At 39.0% G+C, this 23,874-nt stretch overlaps 1 protein-coding gene across 9 annotated transcripts in view; it reads right to left on the reverse strand.

The window, feature by feature from the left end:
* Positions 1 to 23,874, reverse strand: part of Prlr (prolactin receptor) — a 199,453-nt gene that overhangs the window by 158,103 nt on the left and 17,476 nt on the right. The window contains exon 2 of one of the 9 annotated variants that reach the window (XM_071612656.1): positions 3,742 to 3,855. The exons of the other annotated variants lie outside the window; for them this stretch is intronic. The gene's annotated coding sequence lies outside the window, so the exon portion shown is untranslated. The remainder of the gene's footprint in view (positions 1 to 3,741; positions 3,856 to 23,874) is intronic. 9 annotated transcript variants of the gene reach the window in all.

Raw genomic sequence — 23,874 nt, forward strand, 5'->3', positions numbered from 1 at the left:
TAGTTGTCCCATAATCTTCCTTAGTCTCAGCCTTCTTATCCAGCCTCAAAGACCATCCCAAGCTGGCTCAGCCTTTCTGCCCTATGTCTCATTTCTTCCTACACCAAATTTTAAAGTTCCAGCCAGTTTTCCAAATCAACACTGTTTTTGTTCTTGCAGTGGTCTCTTGCCAGGACCACCCAAGCCAGAGGCTTTCTCTTCTCAACTTCACCTTCATGTTTAGTCCTGAGGAATTCTTCCCAAATCTGCACAGTTGGGTTCCAGGACCTCTCTGAAGGTCCTGGCCCTACAGTCTCTCAGGATTATAGACCTCATCACACTTGTTATCACTATTATGGTCCCATGGCCTGTCTCTCCTACCAGCTTCTTGGGAAGAAGGACTACATTTCAATCATCTTTGTGTAGGTCTACTCTGTTATGTAATTGGTGCTCAATCAACGCACATGGTGAGAATGTATGAATGGATGCATGACTTACAGTTTAAGATTTTAAACAGTAAGAGCACAGCTTTGGGCTCTGTTATGAATCCTTGTCCTTTAATGTCCCTAGAGATACAGAGCTCCTTATAAAGCACAGGTTTTGCTTTCATTATGGGTGGATATTTAAATGTGCTGCAGTGTCTATGACTGAGAAATACAGGGTGGAGCGGAAAGAAAGTGCATAGAATAAGATAAAAGGAGCTAAGTCTAGAGAGGGTTCTGAAAGTCAGGGAGGAAAAATTGTGAAGGGGAGGAGAAAGAGAATTTGCATAGTGAATGAGTCACAACCCAGGACAGAGTAACACATCCCAGAGCTCCTTCTTCTCTTTTTCTCCTATTACTGAATGTTGGGCTTTGCCGTGAACTTTCATGACAAGTCTCTCCCATGAAGAAAGGCAAACAAATAAGCAAGAAAAGGAGATAAAAATCATCCCCTGATTAGCACCCAAATAGCAGATGCTTCCTGAAAATAGATTCCTGTGAAACACAAACACTGTATTTTTCTAGTAGACATTTTTTAGACACAGAGACTCTCCACACCTAAGTCACACAGTGCTGGGGATCAAACACAAGACTTCCTGTGTGCTAGGTAAGGACTATACCACCAAGCTATATTCCAGCCCAGATACAAGGAACTTAATAGTAAGATCTCTTTTCTTTTCTTTTTTTCTCTTCTCTGGGTGACCCATATGTATGAGAAATGCCCCAGAGAATGGCCAGGTACCAAAGAAGTGGCCAGATACTGATGATTAGGAGGGACCAGCTGTCCCCAAGGCTAATGCTATGCTTGAATCTGGTTCTGATTATCTTCTACTTGCATATCTGGTTCCATGGAAGCCATTTGGGCTATTTCTGCTGTCCTGTGATTTGAAAAACTCTAGACCAGCACATTTGGAGCACATACCATCACCACGCATCCTCCTTCCCATAGGCGTGTCCTCCTTCTGTAGAGATTTCTATTCAGGAGGCCTCCAGGTAGGAGGCAGCTACTCCTTGACCAACCCATGGCCCCCATCTCTGTCCCTTGTGTCTAATTAACCATCTGTGGTGGCCCTCAACCCCTCTAGTTATATAAACAGAAATAGGGACAAAGAATAAGACAAGTGTCTCTGGATGAGACCCATCTTATAAAATAGGCTTTGGGGCAAAGTAGCCCCCAACTTCTTTCTCTTAGGTAAGAAATTCTCAAGTGCTTTCTACCCTTGCATTGACTATGTAAGTCATGTGAGCACAAACATTTGTAAGATGTGAACAGATATAAAGCAAATTGTTCTATCACTGTATTGGACTCACCCTTTTGTCACATGGAGAGAAAGGGATCTGATTATCAAGGGACCAGCACCACGCCCTGGGAGAGAACCTGATTTTGAGCAGTGACCTTAAACAAAGACTCAGGTCTGGGTGATAAGTTCTTTTGCATGGGGGCAGGAGCGTCACTGACATAGTAAATTTTATTTCTTTTCTTTTCATTCTTTCTTTTTTTTTTTTTTTTTCTGGTGGTGCTGGGGAGTGAACCCAGGGCGTTGTGCATGCAAGGCAAGCACTCTCCTAACTGAGCTATATCCCCAGCCCATAAATTCTATTTCAATTGGCCCTGCAATTTCTAGGTGACTTATTGATTTCCCTGAAGAGCTCTTCCCTTCCACCCAGATCCTTAGCTGCACCCTCAGGCTGGGATTGCACATCACTGCATGTGGGTTACTGCTATTGTTGTGCAGATATTCTCTCCTTCCAAATGTGAACATCCAGAAGGTACAGTTGGCTTATCATCCCCTCACAGCTTCCACTTAGCACCCCAAAATACTACTGGCTCTCTCTGTTCCATAGAGTTGTTTGGATTAATTCTACTCCCTTGTGATTAGATTGAGAGATGACTGTTTTGGTTCTGTCCACAGAGCATCTTACCTGTAGGACCAGAGGGTAGCAACAGAGTATTCCCCAGGGAAGCTTCTATGGCATGGAAGGGCCAACCAAGCAGCTCTACCCCTTCCAAGATGGCATAGGGGTCTTCTGGTGCCTAGAAGAACTGGCTCTTTAGAAAAGGTTTTGGAGGATTAATTGGCCCAAAAATTACTGGACACTTACCTGTGATATGAAGCTGTCTATAAGGGCAAAGATGGGCTGGAAGAGTCGGTGAAGGGCTGGAAGAGTTGGTGAAGGGCTGGACTCTGTCCCTGAGCATTGACCACAAGAACCCTGCCTTCTGCTAGTTTAGGCATCTTTGTTTTTCCATTTCTCAAGCCACACTCCTTAATCAAATGAAAAGTCTATCCCAAAGGGTAAACAGACTAGGGTACATCCATACAATGAAATATTACTTAGTATTAAAAAGGATAAGCTATCAAGCCACAAAAAAGATGTGGAGGAAAACTTAAAAGCGTATTGCCAAATGAAAGAAGTCAATCTGCAAAAGCTACATTCAGTATGATTCCAATTATATGGTGTTCCATAAAAAGGCAAAACCATACACAGTAAAACGACCATGGATATTAGGGATTTGGAGGAAGGAAAGCAAGAAGGAACAGGTGAAATATGGGATTTTTAGGACAATGAAATTATTCAGCGTGAGACTGTAATGATGGATATGTGTCATCAGGCATTGTTAAAACCCATAGAACCATACAACATAAAGACTAAACCCCAAAGTAAACACAGACTTAAGTTAATAATAATGTCAGCATTGGTTCATTATCATAAGTATACTGCATGAATCCATCATGTTAATAATAAAGGAAACTAGGGGAGGGAGAGTGGGATTTTTGTGAGCTTTCTGTACTTCTTGCCTAATTGTTCTGTAAATTCAAGACCACTGCAAAACTGTTTTGAAAATTTAGGCCAAATCACCCACACCTCACTCTGGCATAGATTCCAGCAGCTCTTTGGAGCCTCTCCTAGTAAGATTTGGAGATGTTTTTAGCTCCATACCAATGTGGCCTCATGGTCTCCCAGCATCTTTTATTCCCCAGAAGGACTGGTCTGCCATGTGACCAATGCGTCATTACAATGATCTTTGGTTCTATGCCTGACCCTTGCTTTCTCCTTGGAACTCCCTGTGTCTTAAAGGAGCCTACACATTGGCCTTATAAATTAACATGTTGTTCCCCTGCCCATTCCTTGTTTAAACCGAACAGCCCATGGACTCATTTGCCTACCATTGGTAAATTAATGGCTATTAAAATATCCGTTGGTATCCAGATTAAAAAGATAAAAGAAGAGAATCAGAATGGACAGAGAAAAGGGAAAGGTGGCCCACTTCTCTCACCTGTGGTCCTCCTGCTGTCTGCCACCTCACCTACATGGTTGGCTATAGCCTGCCATATCTTGGTTAGGAATCTTGGAGGCAAGTGGGCTGAGGTAACATTCTCTCCAGCATTTCCTATAATGACAATGAAAATGTTGCCGCTCTAACCAGTCATCCTTTATGACCTGGTGAAAGGTGCAGCCCATTGTTAATGATTAACCTGCATATTGAAGAATGAAGGATTTTTAGTACTCACTTATGGGATAGGGAAATCCTATCCCTTGCTGAAAAATGCAAAGGATTTTGGTTTCAGGTGGTCCCAGGGGATGGAGGTTGGGATGCAGGGAATGCTTGCTCACATGTACCCACTGGGTTTGGCTAGGGTTAGAGAGGGTGGGAGAGGACTTTAGTGTTTAACAGGCTCTAAGTTAAAAGGAAAACTAAATTTGAAGGAAAATACTAATCTCAAGTTTCTAGGAAAAACAGTACATTAACATAAATTATAGGCTCTAAAAAATACAGACCAAGAGAATGATTCATTCTGATACCATATTCAACAGGACTTCAGTGAATCACACTCTTGGAAAACCCAAGCAGAGAAGTGTAGGCTCAGTCCTGCAGCCAGTGAGGAGCCACTTAGTTTTCTAGGCAGGGGGGTGATGAAAGGAAAGGGAGTGAAATGGGGGAAATAGGAGAAAAAGCAAAGGTAATGAAAAATAGTCCCGTTTTTATCTTTAAGACTCTCCTGGTTGTGTCATCTGCCTGCTCAGAATCTGGACACTCATAGAGGAAGGTGACTTCTCTAAAAGCAAACACATCTTGGGGTCTTTGACGCCAATTGGGACTCCTGAAGGAATTCTATCAAACCTGGCTGCTTTGAGAAGAACCTCCCTGAACCTTCACTTCTTATGCCTCAACTCTTCTCCCCACCAGGAGAAGCCATCAAGGGGAGCAGCCCCTCCCCTTGTCACTCAGTGGGGACTAAGTGGGCTGCATCTGCTCTGAGCAGAGAATATTCCCCAGCTGAGGGTCTGGCCCTAAACTTTCACCACCCCAGGCTTTGTACAGCAGCATTATTCACCTCCATATCACAAGAACCCAGAGTAAAACCTAGCACGTGTTAGGTATTCAGTAAATGCTGGGTAAATGCATGGCTGCACATCAGCCTGCGGATAATCTTTGAATGACTTGTTCCAGCTGCTCACTTCTTTGAGGTCACCCGTCCCTTCTCCCCTGGTCCTCCTGAAGTTTATCCTGCCTGAGAAAGGCAGCATGTGGAGGTGGCAGTGTGAGAGGCAGAGCTTTCTCTTCGGCCTCCTCCCCAGCATGAGAGCATGCCCAGGGCATGGCAAACTGTCACAGTCCTAAGAGAAGGGCTCCAAGCTTTCCAAAGAAGACATGATAGTTTTGTGTGCTATAGTTATAGAAGTCAACAGTTTGTATCTCCCTGAAATTTGTGTCAAAATCCTAATCCGTGGTATGATAAAGACTTTGGGAGGTGATTAAGTCACTCCTTAGAGTAGAAGTGTCCAAATTGTTCTCTATAGATTTGGCTGCCAAAAGAGGCTATTGCAATGGCAGTTGGGAGAAATCCTGTTGTTCCTTTAAGGAAGTTGCCCATGGCCGGCCTAGTTGGAAGCTCTTTCAAAATTATTCTGAAATACGAAACTGGTTTTGCCCTGGCCTATTTTGCCCAATGGCAATGGAATCTTGCTTGGGAGAAAGCATCAGCATTCACCAGGGAACTAGAAGGCAAATGAATGTAGGGCAGGGAGCAGGCTAGGGCCTCCATAACCAGAGCAGAACACGAAACCAGTCTCTAGCAGAAGCAACCCCTAGCTGTGGGGACTCTGCCTCCTCAGGCATATGGTTCCTGCTGAAATCCTTTTCCTCCGTCTTCTAGGCTCTCACATGAGTATTACTGTGTAGCAGGGAAGCCTGCAGCTCCTGCCTGAGGACTGGGCAGTGGCCCAAAGCCATGAGTAAGACGTGGTAATGTGTTTACAGCTAGTGAGTTAAAGGCCAATCAAGACCTTGGAGGGAAGTAGTCTTGGGGGTGCCTCAGTGAGTTCAGTCTTCTATAATAAAGCACTGTAAACTGGGTGACTTTATATATAAACAACCAAAATTTATTTCTCACAATTCTGGAGGCTGAACATCTGAAATCAGGGGGTTAGAGAGGGTACTCTTCTGAGTTGCAGATAGTTGACTTCTTCTTGTGTCCTCACATGGCAGAAAGAGATGAGAGAGCTCCAGGGGTCCTTTTTATAAAGACACTAATCCCATTTACGAGGCCCTGGTCCACGTGACTTAATCACCTCCCAAAGTCTTTATCATACCACAGATTAGGATTTTGACACAAATTTCAGGGAGATACAACATTAATCCATTTCAGGGGTGGGAAGTATAGGTCCTTGGGCACCGCTTTATCCTGACCCCAACATTTATTTCTAATCTAAGGTGAATTTGTTTCCTCAGTATATCAAGCATGATGAGGAATCCAAAATCATATATGGGAGAGTGAGGCTGGCCCAATCCATGTGGATTGGCAATGGGAAAGGGAACTCACAGACTCATTGGGAATGTTGGAAACTATGATCTTTTTCTGTCTTTGAACATTAATCAAGCATAAGATTAACTCATCCTTTTTTGTCTGCTCTTATAGCCTGCCCATATGCTGGGCTTCCCCAAGGGAGTGTTTCTGCATTGCTGTGCTCTGGGAGTGACCCCTCGTTTAGGTGAATGATCAAATGATTCAACCAAATATCACTCTCATTAGGTTTGCATAGGGGCCACCGCTCATTAACTCAACTTCTGTCACTCACGCCAGTTGCCTCTTTCCACCTGTTTAGTTGTTAAGGCTAGAAAAAAGGACCCAAAGACCTAAATTTCATGAGGAAACTGGAGATTAACCAACTCAGTAGCCTGATCTCATCCCCTAAAATCACTGAGGCATGAAGCTGAGAACTCCTAGGGCTCCCTCTAGGAAGTTAGGGGATGCACCTGGTAAATCTGCTAGACTGGAGTACGGTACTGTGAAGGGAAGGTTCAGGGTTTCCATCCCACTTGGGTTTGCCATCTTGGATCCGCAGCACCCCTGAGGGTACTCCTAGGCGGTGCAGTGGCATGGGGAGGACTGAGACTAGCAAGCTGAAGGGCCACACCCATTCTGTTTAGAGGGAAAACCTGCCTCTGATACCTGCCCTGCCAAAGATAGAGCAGGGAGTGCTGTACATGGCAGAAGCTGATGGGATCACCTCTCCATCCAGCCCTTCTCTGCTACAGCATCCTTTGGCTTCCCTTCTCATCCCCCCAATGTCAGAGTGGCATTCTGGGCAGCCCAGCTCCATGTCAGCGATTTGCCAATGCTGCTGACAAAGTTTATTCTTCTGTAGACACTCAGGGCCCACTGAATGCAGTGCTGATAGCAGGGAGATGGAGAAGCTTTGTACTGGGAAGACTTGCTTTTCCAGCTCCAACGGCGTTGGCCCAGGGCCCTATCAGAGTATCACTTAGTAAAATCATCTTATGCTTGCCAAAATAAACAAACAGAACATTTTATTATAATGTGCCCTTGACTTGATGGAGCCTTTCTCAGTTCCAAGTGAAACTGTGAAGCTGAAAACTGTAGTGGGTTTCCCTGGCATGGGACAAAAGTGTACTTCTGTAGGAAGTTTATGGAGTCTCACCTCCAACATCTTCTCTGTACTTTCCTCAGACATAAGACTATGAATTCCTCACCCAAATTCCCTTGTCCCTGCTATTTACTAAATTGGTCACCTAATCTAATTTTATTTCTTGCACTTTTGTGTGTGTGTGTGAGTGTGTGGCGGGGGGGGGGGGGGCGGGGGGGGATAAGTAGGAGGAATTAGTCCTCTAAACAAAAAAAATATCTTGGTTGCTGAAAGAACAATTTATTTTAGTTTTCTGCTCTGTTTTTATTACTTGATTTCACCAGTTGGTCTTTGTTCTCTCTTTCTTCCCCTCCCTGTCTCTTCTGTGTCAATAAACAGTATGGAACACCTACTTGGTTTGGGCCATAAAATCGGGCCCTTGAACTGTACTCACGTGCCCACCTCTGATGATGTCTCAGACACCCATTCTCAGACACCCTCTAGGTAAGTTTAACAACTCCGACGATCTGCTTGCAGTGAGAAGCCAAAAATCTCCCCACAGCTAGCTGATCTGCCCTTCATGAAGCATTTGCTTCTGACAACTGCTAGCAGAATACCAACAGCCACGCTCAAAAGAGCTGAACAAGTGCCCTCTGCCTGTGCCCTTGGTTCTCTTCCCAGCCCAGGTTTCAGGCTCTTCCAAGTGGGCCACAGGGAAGGAAGGGGCCATTAACAGGAAGCTCTTGTGTTGGAACAGGGGAATACAAGGAAGGACACATAGAAATGTGGACCTTCCCCCAAACTTTGCAAAAGATTACAGAGGCTCATCCAGGTTCTAGATTAATGGCCTTTTTTTAAACATAAAGAAATGCAAGATCTGCCAACAGAACAACAGACAGGACTTGATGCAGAATCTGCTTCCTCCTGCAACCCTTAGTGTGGCTGTGTAATTTTGTGGATATTTTCAATTTAAGAAACCTTAGATAGGAAAGTGGTTATGATTGTGAGATAGACAATATACCTGGTTGAAAGATGAATGTCATTTTCTTAAAGGAACAGCTGTGATCTGATTTGTGGTACTGTAAGGCTAGGAATAAAAATTTTTATTTCCTGTGGTTATGACAGAAAAGTTTTCAAGGTACAATTTTATAGCTATAAATTAACCTTAAAGGGGGTGAAATTTTAAAAAAGTTTTAAATAAAACTTTGCTTTAAAAACCAGAAAAATTAAAAACCTCAATTTATCTGAAATATATTCTTTTGCTTTACTTTTATCCTTTATAGTTCTCTAAATAAAATAAATAATAGAAAAACACATAACTTATCTTGATAGTCACAAATAAAATAATTATAAATGTGTATAAATGCCTTATATATTTCAACTTTCACAATATTTGGTTGCTACCTTATCTGCCCATTGAGTCCAAATTTGTACCCTAAGACTTCAAACGTTCCCCAAATATTATATCTATCATCATAACCAACTAGAAACTCAGGACTGAATGAACGTAAGAGGAACAAAGGCTTTGATGAATTGTCAAAAACAGTAGGGGCTGGGGTTGACAACAGCCCCAGCCAAAGTTTGGGTGTAAGTTTTAGAAAATACAAGGTGTTTTTCCTGCCAGCATGGCCCTTCAAGTCTTGGACAGCTCCAATGACTGACCAGGAAAAAGTGGTGTCACTGGACTAGGGGTGAAATTGGTTTGAAACTGACTTGTTCTTTAGGCAACAGGGATGGATGGAATGGCAGGAAGACCAGTGGGAAACCTATTAGCTCTGAGGTCCAGGCCATGTCTCCCAGAGCCTCACTTTCTTCCACTGTAAAATAGGGATAAGAAATACCTCACAGGCTACGACAAGGTTTAGAAATCATGTATTTAAGATAGCTGTACCATGCATCAAGTACCAAGGAGGCACTTAGTAAATTGTAGCTTTCATGGTAGTCATGAGCTTGGACACAAAAGCAAATCAATGGCCCAGCACTGTGGCACACGCCTGTAATCCCAGTGGCTTCAGAGACCGAGGCAGGAGGATCTTGAGTTCAAAGACACCTTCAGCAAAAGCGAGGCATAAGTAGCTCAGTGAAATCTTGTCTGTAAATAAAATACAAAATAGGGCTGGGGATGTGACTCAGTGGGTGAGTGACACTGAGTTCAATCCCTGGTACCAAAAAAAAAAAAAGTCAATTACATATTGATCACAAGGTGATCCTGCCCTTTGAAAGCTCTGTTTGCTCTAGGGTGAGGTAAATTGCTAGTTTTTCTCAGAATAGAAATGCCTTTAGAGCAGAGATTCTATCTACCTGGTTTAAAGACTGACATTTCTTTGCCCAGCAATAAGTAAATGGGTTCTCAAAAATATACTCTGTAAAGGGCAGCCTAATTTCACATAATGAGGTTTTATACTGCAAGGAAATGAATATAATTGTGTACACATCTTACCCAAGAATAAAGCTTTTCTTAAGTATGCTAGCCTGGCAGCTGAGAAAAGATTGTGGTACCTAAATAAGAGCCCAGAGTATGTAGGAACTGATATAGGTGTCAAGACACTAGGGATGTATTTCCAATCTGAAAATGGTAAATAAAAATGGTACCTTGCCTTTTTAGAGTGATCTTGACGCTAGAGAGATCCTGGGAATGCCTAGAATGGCTGTATCCTCATCTATGGGATATCAGGTCAAAAAGAAGCAGACCAATTATATAAGAAGCAAACAGACAGGGGCTAGGGCCACACAGATGAATGGAAAGAGAATTAGATTAAAACTTAAAGCTTTGGCGTGCAGAGTATTTTATCTTCAGATCTTACATCTTTCTTGCCCAGTATTCCGTTCACAGAGTCCTGCCTTTTCCTCCCAAGTTTTATCTGTTTGGCACTAGCAGATTTTATAGCTTTACCCACAGGTATGGACATGATTTCTGTCTCTACAAAGTTGTGTAACTTTGGGCAAGTTACTTAAGCTTTCTGAGCTCTGTGTTCTTTATTAAATGGAGAAAATAATGATAGTGTTCAAAATTATGCAGATTAAAACCAATAATGCATATGATTTTATTAGCATGGTGTCTAGAACACAGCAAAACTACAAAATTATTAACTTTATTATTATTGCTGTTATTTCAATTTGAATTACTTCCAGACTTAAATTCCCATGGAACGGGGAAGACTGCTATGGAGTAGAAGAAAAGGCATTGGTCATAGCATCTGTCAGATCACCCTGATCTGGCTGCTTCTCAACCATGTGTCCATACATAAGTCATTTTACTGTAGTCTCTTAATCTCTACAAAATGAAGCTAATAATATTTATCTTCTGGAGATACTGTAAGTGTGGAATAAAAAACAAAAAAGTTTACTGCAAGTATACCACAAAGGAAAGGCACTATACAGGTTCAGGCAAAATCCACCCACTGGAAATCTGTTCTACTTCTGTTCTTTGATAATAAAGTATTTTTCTGAAGAAGTTTCTAGCTCCCAAGAGTGGCCAAAAATTGTATTCATCTTTTATGATTCAGGGAACTGCATAAAGCACAACCATAGAAGGTAAACTGCTCATTTTCATGGTGCCATCTTGAGAATCTGTAATGCAAGTAGCATAAGCAGACCAAGCATTGCTTTGCAGCAAGGGAGTAATGTGAAAGGGAGGAAGTGCTAATTTCTGGATAAGGAGCAAAGGTGGAATTCCTAAAAAGAGTTAATATGGGCAACTATGTTGGTGCATCTCAGTAGTGAAAGCGAAGGGGCTTAGGGTAGCTGGCACTGATGTGAGCTTGCCTAACTAAGTTCATGGTCTGAAGAATGACTGATGAGTACGTGCAAACAAGTCTTTATGGGAAGAGGTAAAGCCAGTGCTTGCTTGGAGTACAGACAGGTCCTAGTGAATAGGCTGACTTGATTTAGTGTGTACCAAGATGCCTTGGGAACATTTGCAATCCTAGGAAGACACTCAGTTCTTAAGGAAATCATTGACTTGGGAGAACATGTCCCTGTCTCTTGCAAAACCACAAGTCTGAAAAATATGTAGTTGACCCTTGAGTGAGATTTCTTATATAAACAAAGCCAAAGCACAAAAAACGTTGATTTCTCAATTAAATTTATTTCCAAGTAGAGGTCTTAGAATCTTCTTTTAGGCTTTCTAGCAGGATCCAGGCACACCATTATCACTGCTTTTTGACAGTGCAAAGTAAAATGAATCTATTTTCCTTTCAATCCAGCAGCAATGTCTGCTTTATATGCCTTTGTACGTCAATAAGAGCTGGACCCAGTTTTGCAAATGCTTCTGAGAAATTATCATTTGACCCAGATAATTTATGATTTATGGAGAGAAGGTAAGCCTCATCATCCATGCTCATTTATCTGGTTACTTCTATCATGTTTCTACTAGTAGAATCACATTGTCTGAAATTTGCTCTGTTATTGTGACACTGTTATTGTGACTGGTAGTTGCTTTATCAGATGTAAAGTGTGCATTCTTATTTTTCTGTGACCCAAGAATGTCCTAATGTGACTGACTACTCATTTTAACACATGCTTCTTGAATGTGAGCTACGCGTGTGGAAGGGGGCTCTTGGAAAAAGGAAATGAATTCTGAGGTAGCAAGAGATGAAGTTACTCTTTAGAAGGTTATTTGCAGGTTCATGGCCTCTTTCCATATGGTAATTTCATTCTAATTAAGGTGGAACAAATTATTCACATATAAAATAAAGACTCTCAGAAGATCCATTACCAAAAAGCATCAACGATAGAAAGTATGTGGGAAGACACTGGGCCCCAGTTTTTTTTATCTACAACATAAGCATACTTGTTCTACTTTGTAAGGATGGTAGGAGGATGAATAAAAAATGATAAAAGTTGTTTGATTCAACATCTTCTTAATATTCAGCATATTTTAAAATTGCAAAGGCATACAAATGAGCATGAAGATAACAACTACTTCCTAAAAGTGAGTTGAATATTCCTTTCCCTATGAGAGACCATGCAAACATTTTTGTTGTTTTTATTTTTTGTTTGTTTTTGTGGTACTGAGGATTGAACCCAGGACCCCATGCTAGGCAAGAGCTGTACTGCTGAGCTACATCCCCCCAAATGAGAGACTATGATACACTAAGAGCTTTGTGTAGACCAGTGCTTGTATATTATTTCATAATACTTTAGAGCTAGAAGAATCTTCAGGGCCACTCTGATTCAGTCTCAGAGACACCATGCTCTTATTCCATATTTAGCACTACCCTCTTGTACTTATTCAATTTCTGCTCCAACTATTCTGGGGAAAATGGAGATCAGTGCTTTGCCCAGTAGTTGCACTATATCAAAGTACTAGTTAATCCAAAGTTTTTCTTTGTATTTTTAAATACAAATAATTCCTCTGCGCTAGTAAGCAATTTTTGATACTGAACTTTTCAATAAATATTGATTCCTAATAAAGGATGTGAACACTATAGATCATTAAAACACAATAGGACATTTGTGAACTCACAGTATTTGAGTATATTTAACATTTGCCCTTCCTTCCAAGGAAAATTATACCTTACTCCTTTGGTAAATGGAAAGTAAGAAGTTAGACCTAAGGCCTATTTGGAGGTTAGCAACACATATAAAGAAACACTTGTAAGACCTGTTTGTCCTTTTTTGACTGGAGCCTATCTTCCAATGTCTTCTTCACTTCCTACATAATAGAAAATCAACCAACCAATATTTTGCAGGCACATATTCTTTTAGATACATAGCCTTTAGCCTTCAATGTCTTGACTTGTAACTACAGATGCAGTGTTTGGAGCATCTCAAAGTTTTTTGTCAAATCCATCAATATTCTTGGATGATCTTTCTAGGACATTTTGCTCTAATGGAGTGAAGCTGCTTGGTTACAGATGTATGCTATCAAATAGCCATGAACAAGTAAATCTGTATCATCATAGATATTCATCTTTTCAAACTTGGTCATTTAGCATATCTATTCTGGAAGGCAACCTTCTTCACTAATACTAGCATTAGTAGAATACACAAAAATGCATGAAGTCCTCTAGGTCAATATGGGGTAAAGTGCTGTAGGTAGGACTACAGACTCTGTGGGCAGACTGCCTAAGATCATGTGGCTAGTTGTGTGATGGTGGCCAAGTTCCTTAACTTCTTTATGGTTCAGTTTCCTCATCCTTAAAATGGAGATGATAACAAGAGGACCTACAGATTGCTATTACAGGTAATTTAAACATTCCCGCCAAGAGATATTTGGTAAAATTCAGTGTGGTAGACACTGCATTTGGAGGGATTAGTGCAATATAGCAGAGAAAACCATGGCCTTTGGATCAGGAGACCTAAGTTCAAGTCCTCTACTACCAGTGACTCCCCCAGTCTCAGATGAGACCACTTAGCACAGTGTTCCAGGACCATTACAATCTGAACCCAAGCTGCATTTTCAGCTAACTTGTCATCACTTCTATACTTCTCTATGTGTTCTGACTAGTGGACTATGTGAACTGCCCAAAATGTCAGGGACCTGCAAACTGCTGTAAGTTTCTGTGGGCTATTTCCTCTCACAGAATCCCCCCTTTCTTCTCTTCCTACTCATTCAAAACAAGTCTCCCTAACTATATTACACCTATTCCTCTTCTGGGCTGTGTACTTAGGGTACAGAACAGCCACCTTTTTCATGTTTGTGCCCAGTTCAGTGCCCATATGCATTGGGTAGGAAATGGCTGTTTACAAATGATTGATAGATTGAATGAATATGTCTTTGTTAAGCCTCTTAAGAAAGGTGATTATGTCTCCTTTTACTTTAGAAAAACATTCGAGAGCATTCTTCTGAAAATGAAGTAATAATACAGCATAAATTAACAATGAGACCCTCACTGCAATCACAAAGGCTGTCTTAGAACATCACTATACTCCTTTGAAGGCCTGAAAAAACATTCAAGTGGCAATTATTTTATGTGTCCCTGAAAATGTCAATATAAATTCCTTTGTTAATGAAGCATCTGTCTCTGACAATAAAATGGAGCATGTTCTTACACACATTATAAATCCTTGATGGCTTCTCATGGTCAACAGCGTCCTGAAGAGGTACTACTTCCAAAAGGCACCAGGGAAAGGAGGGGGTCTGAGCCAGCTCTGGAAGGAACACCAATTATTGGGCCACCATGCTGACATACTGCCTCAGATGCTTCCTTGTTTCAGAATGATCCTTTCAGGAGACCAAGCTATCTTTTTGTAGAGGCGAAATAGAACTGAACAAATTTTCATGTTATAGAACTTGTGATCTTAGCAAAGTACAGTTAAAACAAATTCTTTAGTTACCATCAATATCTTGTTATGTCAGAGGTGATAGCAGCTACAGCAGGTGTCTTGCTCAGTAGGACATTTTGTTGAGTGTGTAATTAGCAAGACCTATCAGATAGAAGGAAAAAAAATAGAAACAGGGAACCAAGATTTCTTGAGCTCTCTGCCATAGTCAGAAAAAGATAGTTGGAATCATTATGCTGTGTCTGAAATCATGTCTTATAGAGACATCCTCTTATTGTGCCAGAATTTTGGACTCATCACCATCCTGTCCATCTGTGGACTAAGGTACAGGGGAGCAGAAACCTACAGAATGGAAGACTGATGACTAGAGTCATTGATATAGGTTCTGTGCTAGTCTAACACAGCTTTACTGGTAACTCGCCTGACATACAAGCAGAGAGAGCAATAATAGAGCAATAATTCCTGTAACTGAGCCAAGTGTTTGTGGAATTAACTTTGTGAGTATATTTCCTAATAACAAAGCTCCACTTTTTCATCTAGTGGAAGAGCATGGGAATTTTAAGGATTTACCACAACACAGGATTTGGTTTGTATCTGGAATGTCCCCCAAATCTCCTGTGTTGAAAGCATAGTCCCAAATGCAGCAAGATTCAGAGGGAGCTTTTAGGCAATGATGGGATCACAGGGGCTCTGACCTCACTGATAGCTGAATGAGCTACTGGAAGGAGGGATCTTGCTGAAGGAAGTGGGTAACTGGGGGTGTGTTCTGGGAGGATTTAATATTTCCCTGTGCCCCTGCTGTACTTTGTGGCTACCATGAGCAGCTTTCTTCTACCATCACCTTTTGCAATGATGTTTCCACCCTCGGACCAACTGATTATGTAAGGAATCTATGAAACTGTGAGCCAAAATAAACTTTTCCTACTCTAAGTTGTTCTTATTGGGTATTTTGGTCACAACACTGAAAAGCTGACTAACACACACAGTACTGCTACATTAAATGTTTTGGGCAGGTAGTTAGCTTTCTGCCTTCAAATCTTTGTTTTGTATCCGTGGTGTTGAAAGTCAAGGTTGAGAGAGTTAAATTGACTTTTTTTTTTTTTTTTTGAGGGTCATAGTTGTCAACAAAGAGAACGGCACAGCTCTAATATTTATTATTAGTGCTAAGGAAAATTATCAGGGGGAGGGACATTTTTTAGAATCTTTGTTTTATAGGGTAATATTTTCAGGGTCCTTAGATAATGTGTATTTCAAAGAACAATGGTGTGAAATATTTCGCTTAGAAGAAGATCATAATTTAACTTTCTCATCTTACTCCTGGCTTGTAAAGCATCCTGGACCAAGAGTTTATAACACAGGTCAGAAGATGAGATATTTAGTTAGGTTTTTAATCTTCTCAAAGGGGCGGTCCTCTCTTTTAGGGAACGGCCTTTGGGATTTCCCATAAGCACAGAATGCACTTATAAATTGTTTTAAGATCTGTCCTGAAGACTTAGCCCTAGTATCTGGAATGACACTAAAAGGAATGTTTATTGAAAGATCTTACTGAATCAATCTTATTACCCATATAGAACAATACAATCTACTTTCAGAGTCAGTTTTCCCAATTCATGCAATCATACATGTACCTAGATATGATGTCAATCTCATTCCACCACATTTCCTACCCTTAAAATCCTTCCCCACCCTCCTCTTTGCCCAATACAAAGTTTCTCCATTCTGTCTATGCCCCTCCCCCATCATAGATCAGCATCCACTAATTAGAGAAAACATTCAGCCATTAGTTTTGGGGGATTGGCTTACTTCTCTTAGAATGATATTTTCCTACTCTACCCATTTACCTGCAATGCCATAATTTTATTCTCTTTTAATGCTGAGTGATATTCCATTGTGTATAAATACCAGAGTTTCTTTATCCATTCATCTATTGATGGGAATCCAGGTTGGTTCCACAGTTTAGCTATTATGAACTCAGCTCCTATGTCACTGTAATACGCTGATTCTAAGTCCTCTGGATATAAACTGAGGAGTGGGATAGCTGGGTCAAATGGTGGTTCCATCCCAAGTTTTCTAAGGAATCTCCACACTGCTTTCCAAAGTGGTTGCACCAATTTTTACTCTCATACAAATGTATTTTGGTCTCTATCTCTTAGAAGACACAGGGTGTGGGAAGAGAGAGAAGGAAAACTCCAGACAATGCCAAAACCTAAGACCTATTGGTCAGTTTGTGGCCAGAAATGTTGAAGATATGCCACAACTAACATTGCCATGGCAATGAACTGAGAATCAGAACTATTAGTGAACAATTCAATTGCTGTTGAAAAAAACAAGCAACAAATACACAAATAAATGCTTCTTCAAAGGAAGTTAGGAGATAGCTCATTCCTGTTTTGAACTGTTCAGCTATCCCTTAGTGTAACAGAGGCATCTTTAACCCAGAGAATCCTTTCCATATCTTATAAAAATTTCAATCCTTAGAAACTATGAGCCTGGATTTTAGAAGACTGAGCTGTGGTGGGTTGAGTCCTGGAGCACACACCTAGAAAGTACAGATTGTAAGGGTGAGAGGTGGGGAGGAAGGAAGAGTCCTCAAAGAAGAGAATTCCAAAGACAGTAAATGTTTGAGTTCTCTACTTTGTGTGCTGGAGAAATGGCAGTGGAGGCAGAGAAAATCATATATGAATGTAGAAAGTTCTACTGTGGGCATTTGTGTTAGAAGCCAACATTGAATGAGGACAAGTCATTCTGTCCTCTAGCTGTGAACTGGAGAACTTATGTCCTTGTACATATGGATCAGGTTCAAGAACACATTGTACATGCTATGTATTCACAAATATTGGATCTAAGTAGATCATTTTTTCATTCCTGCATGATGAAGCATGACAAACACTTAGCAGACAGTGGAAAATGCACAGAACAAGAGAGCTAAAAACATCATCTCATAAGCCAATTTTAGGAAGTGTTTCTCATCCTCAGGTGATGTAGAAAATGCTGTGGGAAAGGACAGGTAAGCCTGGTGAGATAAAAAGATGGGAGGAAACATGATGTACTGGATGAAATAAGGAGGGATCACAGGGTAGCCAAAAATAAAATAATCATTTTAATATGTTCGTGGAAGACAGTGAGAGATATAACTGACACTATGGGAAGTGAATCAGGCACTCACCAAAATATAGATGCTACTCCATGAAAGGAATAAGTGGAATAAAATATGGTAGATATATAAAATGGGGAGAAGAATTAAATTTGTGCCAATTTTGATTTTGAAAAAAAGACCAGTGATGATGATGAGCTAACATGACTCCCCTACTAGGGTAGCTGAAAAGAAAGAGCAATGCCACCACATGCTTCCAGAATGCAGTCACTAAAACTCTCAGAAATGGCTGGTAGGCATTTGGAATTAGTAAACAAACTGTTGGAAGTTTTCTCACAATTAAACATAACCTCGGACTCCAAAGTTCCACCCCTAGGTGGGATATAGAAATGAAAAAATGCATCCAAAATAAACGTGATAAAAATATTCATAACAGTTTTATTCATAATAGCCCCAAACTGGAAATATTCCAGGTGTCACAAACAGGAGACTCAAGAAACAAATTATTAATATAATCATACAATGGAATACTACTCAACAATAAGTGAAATGAACTACAAATACAAGAAATGACAAGTTCAAATCTCAAAACAAAAGGAAAAGAAGTGAAAAGAAGTAGAAGAATTCTTATGCATAATATTGTATGCATCACTTACACAATTTTCAGAATATACAAAACTAATTTAAGGTGATAGAAAGCAGATAGAAAGTTGCTTCTGGTAGTGGGATTGCCTCTGAAGGGACATGAAGAAATTTTTCTGGAGTGATGGAAATATTCTGTATCCTAGTAGGGATGAGGCTTATGCAGACAATATGCATTTGGCAAAACTGATCAAATGGCACAGCTAGACTCTCTATATTTCATTGGATGTAAATTATATCCATATGAAGAAGGCATTCAAATTTTAAAAACATATTTTAAATAAAGGAAATGTAATGGAAGAATTATTTAAAAATTTAAATAAAAGTCCCAGCAGTCATCATAATGGGAAATCTGAGCCTACAAACTGAAATAAATGATTCAGCAAGTCCCAAGCAAAATCAGTAAAAAGAGCTCACACCTAGATACGTATGTTGTGACAAAATATTTGAAATATGGAGTCTATGTGAAACTTATAAACAGGTTATTATGATAAAATGGTTACTAAGAAACACAGCTATGGGCATCCTCAGAGTTTTCTATGGTATGACTCAATGCAAAAGCCAAGAAAGTTGGTGAAACAGGAAATTTATATTCAGACAAATTGTTCTTATGTGTAAAGGCAACAGAAATTCATTCCAAGTATGTTGACGGATTTGAAACATACATGACCTCCTTGTTCTACTTAGGATAGTTCTTGAAGTTATCCTTCAGCTGCCTGAGAGAAGAATAAATTAAGAAGTAAAAAAAAATGCAGAAACTAACCATAAAACTGCCTAGAAACATATCATAAAATGAGAATAGTACTAAACAGACAAAATGGTTCTCCAAAGAGAAGTCATGTAGAATAAAATATATGCTTATAGTAACATGAGTAAGAAAAGTTAAGTATTCCTATGAATACAGAGAAAAAGATCGGAAGGAAGAAGAAATGAATTAAATTTCTCATTTTTAATGGGGTTATTCAAAGATACCAATTCATTCCAAAGTTGATTAGAGAAATGTATAGAGAAACTTTGTGAAAAGTACAAAATCTATGGGGAGAAATGCTTTGAAACACTTGTAGAAATAAGAGAGAGAGAGAGAGAGAGAGAGAGAGAGAGAGAGAGAGAGAGAGAATAACTACCTTTTAAATTATTAGGAAAATTTAAAACAAAACCAGATCATAGTTCATATAGCAAAAGGCCATCAAAAAGAAAAGATAAGAAAACACATTTTTTTCAAAAAATGGAAAGAAATGAAATCAAATTAATAGCTTTTACTGTCATAACTGTTGTAAATTTCTAAATGAGAGAAAAATATTTCTGAAATCAAATACTTTCCAGAAATGATGGGCTAAAGTTAGCTGAACTTTTTTCTTTATTGCAGATCCCAGATTCTTATCTATTAATATGAATTATCAGCTTCTGAGATAGAAGATTGCATTTGAAGCATTTCCAAAGTTTATTTTTTTAGTGTCCACAAAACATCAAAAATGCTGCGTGAGAGATATTCTTCTTGAAATTGATACTAAGACAGAATGCTCACTATTATTACTATTTGATATTACAATTTAGCATTAAGGCTGGAAGACATCAAATTAAAATTAAATGCTATTATTAGAATGGGAAGAATTATCATTATTTATAGATACCATGATTCAAACTCCTGTAGTTAAATACAAACTTTCATAATTAATTATAACAAGTTAGTTATCTAGAAAGTAAATATACAAACACTACTACTTATAAGTAGTACTATTTATCCAGAAATACTAGAAAGAAGCTATGGAAAAAATTCATTCATAATGAAAAACTGTAAACTATATAAGTATGCCCTAATAAGAGATATACAGTACCTACATGAATAAATCTCTAACATTTTTAAAAGATATAAAAGAAGGTTAAGGTAAATGGAGAGATGTTTAATACTTCTTGATGGGCTGATGTGAGATTAAAGTAGAGTTAACCTGTTCCCAAGCAAGTCACACACAAACATCTCTGTGTTTGTGTGTGTATGTATATACTTATGTACACAAATACAAATATGTACTCACGTATATATGTATTCACATATATTCAACACACTCATACACACATATACATACTTTTCAAAATCATACTAGAGTGTAATGATGAGAATCCATTGGCATTAGTAGATAAATCAATGCAGAAAATTAAAAATGATGATAGGATATATGCCTTACCCATTTGAAAGTTTCATAAAACTCAAAACCGATGAGGTGTTGGCCTGAGAATTGGTATATCAATATTGTAAATAGATTACTATGGACTAGACAATATGGTATGAATAAGAACTGAATATTCACTGAAGCATTGCTTAGCCAATGGAAAAGGGATGCATTATTTAGCATTTTTTCCAGACCCTTCAGCCTTTGTTCTTTTCTGTATTGCTGTGGACTCTCCAATGGCCTCTTGTTCACTGTTGACCACTGCTCTTCCAGTCCCTTCCCACCCCGCTCCCTCCACACGCACTCCCTCTTCTATATGCAGGCAACATTTAACATTTAGGTCACTAGAAAGCCACCTTAGTACACACCGTTTCCTTTCCTGTAATTCACATTGCTAGGGTCTCCTCATTCTTAGTTAGAAAGACGCTTCCTTCCAGAGACCTTCCCTTGCCTGCCGCATCTAGATCAGGTTCTCACACCACCCTGAACACCCTCTTGCAGTTTGTAATACCATGATGGTCTGGTTTCGGTTGACTCCTCCCTCATTAAACAGTAAGCTCTCAGCAGGCAAGGGCAACTGTCTTGTGCTTCACACTTAGTATCTTGCTTAGGGCCTGACACTCAATAAGCATTTGTTTAACCAATAACTAAAAAGTAATCACAAAGTTTAAAACAGACTGAAAGCCACAAAAATGTATTAATTGTCACAAAATACTTTATGCAGAATTGAAAGAAAAACATCAAATTGAGAAAATATTTATAATACAAATTACAGAGAATAGATATCCTGAAAAGATAGTTTATTTTTTTAAAAAGTTACTCTTTGAGCCAAATGTAAATCTTGGTAGTAATTAACATAAAAAAAGAAATTCATAAAAGAAGAAATATAAAGGATGGTAAATATGTAAGAAGATTCATTGTGCCTGGAAATCAAAGAAATGAAAATGAATATTAGACTTATCAAATTAAGCAAAATCAGTATACTCATATGGTGGAATGTTACATAACCTTTAGAAACAATTTTCAGCAATTTTTTATTGCTATATAAATATATCCATATATTTAGTATTGGCATCAAATAACATTAAGTTTAATAGGAAGTGTTTGAAAAATATGTTTCCAATTTTTTTTTAAAGGAGAGAGAAAAAAATTTGGCCCTACATAAACAGTGATTTTTTCCTGGTTAATGGGATTATTTCTTTATGCCTTTCTATAATGAAATAAAAATGTTATATCATATTGAGCATACATAAAAATTAATTTTCCTAACTGTCCACTTACTTTAGGAATCTACTCCATAATATGCTGGACATCAGGCATGATATTCTTATCCTTAGGGTACCAAATAAAATCAAACATCCTTAGACTTCATTGGTCAATAAAAAATTAAAGATTCTTTCCTTGGGGCAAAATGAATAGAGAGGTAGGCAAAACCAATAACTGAAAAACAAAACAAGCCCTCAAAAGACCAAATGAGACATTGATAAGAATTGACTAGTCCTGGAGGATTAATCAACTACCCTTGGCTTATTGCTGGGAATAACTCATGGAGATAAAATGCCAAGTAGACATTAAGGAAAATCATGTCTTCAGACCTCTAAACAGAGTTTAATTAAATCTCTTTCCTTAGGTCAGGAGTATGTGCCAGGGATTCCTGAGTACTAAAACTTGATAGGGCATTCAGTCAAGGGATATCCAACACCATTTGTTTCCACAGGCACCTGAAAGGAAGTATCTTAATTATACAGTGGTATATGGTCTTGGGACACCTTCCTGTCTATAAGGAAACATCATACTAGGTTTGTTATAAAGCATTACTCCTCTTTCTTACCAACTGCCTTAGCCTCTTAGTAATTTCATAGGCATGTAATATCACCTTACACAGTATTCTTTAAAGAGTAGCCTGAGTGGTTCTTATAAAAAAGAAAAAAAAAAAAAAAAAAAACAGTGAGATCATGCTATCCCTCTACTGAAAACTCACTAAAGGCTTCCCATTGCTCCTCCAGTTCCCGGGTGTCCTGAGCTCTCACTGTCTAGCTTCTTCTCATGTTTTATTCAACTTGGGTCAGCCATACTGTTTATTCTAGTCCCCTGTATTGGGCAGACTCCCTCTGCCTCTGTGACTTTGCATGTGTTTTTCCTGTTACTGAGAAATTCGTTTCTTCCCATTTGACTTTAGATCAGTCATAACTTTCTTAGGCTTGCTCTCTTAGAGAATAATATATCACTTCTTTGTGATTTCATCATATTTAAACGTGTACTTGAATTTGATTGACATATGCTACCTCACTCTATTATAAGCACTGTGTGGGCACAGATAGGTCAGCTCACTATCTTAGGACTCGGCAAATTGTCAAGGGTTTAACAGACATTGCTTTACATATTTTATAGGTCATTCCCAATGAGGACTTACTTTGATAAATTTTAATTTAAACTTTTGCACAGGACTTTCAATGGTAACACACTTCTTTCTATACCTAGTTTTAGGAAATTCAGGGCAACTTTTCCCACTGGATTTGGAGGGCAGAGGAGAGCATTCCGTGCAAAGGTAGATCTTCCCAGTTGTCTGGGCAAATGGAGTACAGTCCAGAGTTATGTATCCAATATGTTAAATTATGTATTAAATTTATTAATTCCACAGAAAGAATATGGTTTGTATAAACTCTTGGCATGGTTGGTACTCAACAGGGACAAACTCTTACCAAAGATCTTGACTCTTGATTACTACAAGATCCTGTGTACACAAAGCAGGATGTTGGTTTGTTTTTACTCTTTTCAGCACTTGAGAAAGCTTAATTATGGTCACAACTAAGGCTTAACAGAATTATGGAACACTTTTGTAGCCAGCTCAGAACATTTTGCAAGAGTCAATATTTTCCTTTCATGTAGTTCAGTTTGCTCTCTCGCAAATTGTCTGGGTTTTCTCAATTTCTCTCCCACGTTCACACTTTGACTTTCTTTCTTATGGCTTACTTTCATCAAAAGGTACATCTGGGCATCGTTGGGAAGAGGTGATGTTAGCAACCTGGAACAGTGTGTTCTTTTCTGGTTTCTTTATAATTTAAGGATTCAAAAAAACCTAAAGGATCTCAGTGATGAAGACATAAAATGACCAAGGAGGTGAGGGAGTGAGAGGAGCTTAAAGATACATCATGAAGATTAGAAATTAGAAATAAAAGCTATCACAGGATATGCTTAATATCAAGATAGATAAGGGTAGGCTAAATAACTATTTCCCAATATAATTACATAATATTCCTTGCATCAGAACAAATTAAGAAAAAGGAGATGATCTGTTATATAATCCAATAGATAATTAAAAATAGTTGCTACCTCAAAGTGTGTTCATTACTGACTATAAATAAGATAGAGCAAACAAAAGTTTTTAAAAATTCATATATGATAACAG

The sequence above is a fragment of the Marmota flaviventris genome, chromosome 5 (genome assembly GCF_047511675.1).
Source record: "Marmota flaviventris isolate mMarFla1 chromosome 5, mMarFla1.hap1, whole genome shotgun sequence".
Lineage (NCBI taxonomy): Eukaryota > Metazoa > Chordata > Mammalia > Rodentia > Sciuridae > Marmota > Marmota flaviventris.